Source organism: Phragmites australis, chromosome 22 (genome assembly GCF_958298935.1).
Source record: "Phragmites australis chromosome 22, lpPhrAust1.1, whole genome shotgun sequence".
Lineage (NCBI taxonomy): Eukaryota > Viridiplantae > Streptophyta > Magnoliopsida > Poales > Poaceae > Phragmites > Phragmites australis.
The window spans coordinates 8034183-8037572 of record NC_084942.1 but is presented as its reverse complement, the minus strand read 5'-3'; the positions used below and the strand labels follow the sequence as shown (position 1 = coordinate 8037572).

Here is a 3390-nt window from a genome sequence, read left to right as displayed (position 1 = left end):
AAAATCAGCTTCACCGTAGAAAAAAAAAAAAATCCATATCCAACTTAAGATATCAATATATAGGAACGACCACGGAAAATTCTTTGCAAAAGATACCTTTCTATGACTATAACAAACTACAATTAGTCAAGCAAATCAAATAGTGTATGCTACTAGAAAAAAAATACGAGATGCTACCTGAAAAATTCATGGACGAACTCTCTCCGAAACTTTCAAAATAAATCATTTGTGGATTAGCCACCGCTGTCCCGTTCGAATAGGACCCGGTTGGCTAGTCCAGTTCGACGAGAAAACCAGCCCGGGTTGGACCGTTACTGCTCAACGAGCGCGCGCTGGTCATCAACCACAAGCCCCATAAAATCTTCGCGCCCCCCAGGGCGTTCCAACGAGGATGCCGCCGCCGCCTCCCCTCCCTGCCTATGCGGTGTCATCGGCGGCGGCGGCGGCGGCGGCGACGCCTCCTCCCCGGCCAGCGTGGAACACGAAGCACAACCTGGTGGTGACCCGCCCGCTGCTCTCCCTCCTCGAGTCCTGCGCCTCCTTCCGCCGCCTCCTCCAGCTGCACGCGCTGCTCACCGTCTCCGGCCTCGCCGCGCACCGCTTCCCGGCCTCCCGCCTCCTCGCCTTCTGCGTGCTCTCCGACCCGCCACGCCTCGTCCACGCTGAAGGCGTCCTCTCCCTCGTCGCCCAGCCGGGCCCCAACGCCTATATGCTCGCCACCATGATGCGCGCCTTCCTCCGCGCAGGGCTCCCCTGCCGCGGGCTCGCCCTCTTCCGCCGCGTCCTCCGCGAACGTCTCCCCACCGACGCGCGCACCTTCGTTTCGCCCTCAAGGCCTGCTCCTCCTCTGGCCAGGCCCGTCCACTGCGTCGCCCTCAAGCGAGGGTTCCTTCGCTAGAGCGTGCTCGTGGGGAACGCGCTGGTGCACTTGTATGCCAGCGGCACGTCACTATCTGACGCGCGGAAGGCGTTTGACGAAATGCCCGACAGGGACGTGGTCTTGTGGACGTGTACACGCGCGGTGGGCTGCCCGACGATGCGTGGCGGTTGTTCTGCAGGATGGCGGTGGCGGGGGGCGTGCGGCCGAACGGACTATGGTCACCGTGGCTTCGGCGGTCGGGCAGATGGGGCTTCTTGGTCTGGGGCGGACGGTGCGCCGGTGTGTTGCTGAGAGCAGTGTCGGCACGAGCGTTAACTTGGAGAACGCGCTGGTGGATATGTTTGGGAAATGTGGGTGCATGGTCTCCGTGAAGGAGGTTTTTGACGGGATGGCGGTCAAGGATGTGTACTCCTGGACAAGCATGGTCAGTGCATATGCCAAGTGTGGTGATTTGGAGAGTGCAGCGTGAATATTCGAGGAAATGCCTAGGAGGAATGCGGTTTCTTGGAGTTGCATGATCGCAGCATACTCACAGGGAAATCAACAGGAGGAAGCGGTGCGTACGTTCAACGACATGATTGCAGCAGTCGTCGAGCCAATTGATGCTAGTCTTGTGAGCGTTCTCTCAGCATATTCTCAGTGGGTTGCCTGGATCTTGGCAGATGGGTATACGACAACTACATTGTCAGTAATAAGGTTGGGCTTACTGTGAATTTAGGCAATGCATTCATCGATATGTTTGTGAAATGTGGAGATGTGGGTGCAGCATCAAGATTATTTTGTGACATGGAAGAGAGGAATTTAGTAAGTTGGAACTCGATGATCATGGCCCATGCTTTGCATGGTCAGTCTGAAGAAGCTCTTCATCTCTTTCAGCAGTTCAAAGGAACCGGTATTGTGCCTGACTAGATCACATACATTGGGGTACTTTCTGCGTGCAGTCATAGTGGGTTAGTTTCAGGAGGGCGGCACTGTTTCAATGAAATGAAGATGGATTATGGGATTGAAGCCAGGGCCGAACATTATGCATGCATGATTGACCTTTTGGGTAAAGTTGGGCGTCTTGAAGAGGCATTTGAAGTTGCAAGGAGTATGCCAATGGGAGCTGATGAGGCCGGTTGGGGTGCTCTTTTAAACGCGTGCAGAATGCATGGCAATGTTGAAATTGGCGAATGTGCTGCAGATAAGCTTGTAGGGCTAGATCCTTCAGACAGTAGAATCTATGTGCTCATGAGCCAGATATATGCAAGAAAAAGCAAATGGGGCCAGGTGAAGATGCTGAGGACGGTGATGAGAGATAGAGGTGTAAAGCAGAATCCTTGCTCTAGTTCTATCGAAGTGGATGGAAAATTTCATGAGTTTTTGGTGGCAGATGTTTCACGTGTTGGCTCAGAAGATATATACGCTGCATTAAAGAATATTTACATTCATTTAAAATCAGAAGGTTATATTCCTCTTTCTTGACATGATTGTGCTGAAAATTCTTGCTCCCAGTTCATGCACCTCATAATTAGCTTTGATTGTAGAATGAAAAGGAATAGTTAGCAGCAGACAGGATTTTACATATTAAAAGCTCAGCTTGCTGATGGAAATGTTTTCTTTGACTCCTACTGTTTTGGATTTGATTCACGCATCGTGGCCCAAAAGTCAGATGAGTTTGTACTATTAAAAGAAGTAGAGATATGGGCAGTCAGGCAGACAAAGCAGAGTAGTCCATGTTCGATGGAGAATTGTGGTAACTGTTACACAATAATCTCGATTTTGGTCAGTCGTGTGCCGTATAGAACAGACTGTTGTGCTTTTAATGAACTTGATTGAACCCTAACTCAATCATTCTAATCTATCAGCAAACTGTAAGTCCTTCCTGACACTTTGCTTATGCGTTTTTATCATGTAAATGCTTTAATTGTCTTGCTATTTGTGAACAGGTGCGAATGGCAAGCAGTGGTCTTTTCTTTGGTGGAATGTGTCACTTGCAAATGTCCTAACTGCTGGCTGCTGCATCGGCGGAGGCCTTTCTATAGTTGATTTAGGTACATAGAATCATTGAGTCTCTTGCTATTAGAGATATCTACCTGTACAAGGGTGAGTTTATTTCTAATACTTACTAAATTCCTTAGTAAGGAACTAAGGAAGTATAGAACCAATGCTACCATCTGTGATTTTTTTCTACACTTCTGTTACAATATGCAGTGAAATGCCTCCACTGAAAGTCTAAAGTGTATCTTCTAGCAACTACCTAAGGAGTTGTTGCCGCAGGATCTCCTTGGGTCTCTTGTGTGTTTGGATGGCCATGCCTTGTGGGACCTTGTAGCTGGGGTTGCCTTGCTGGTTTTTTAGGCATGGATCCCTCTCAATGTTATTTGGACACGGACACAAACACGGGTAGGGGTGGAACTGGCTCGGCTTGGCTCGCACGAGCTCGGCGGCTCAGCTCAATCAACTTATCGAGCTGAAAAATAGGCTCGACTCGGGCTCAGTGGAAGCTCGAGCTAGCTTGGCTTGCTCGC

General features: G+C 50.1%; 1 pseudogene; it reads left to right on the top strand.

The window, feature by feature from the left end:
- Positions 1 to 338: 338 nt before the first annotated feature.
- LOC133904351 (pentatricopeptide repeat-containing protein At2g22410, mitochondrial-like) lies at positions 339 to 3091 on the top strand (annotated as a pseudogene).
- The last annotated feature ends 299 nt before the right edge of the window (positions 3092 to 3390 follow it).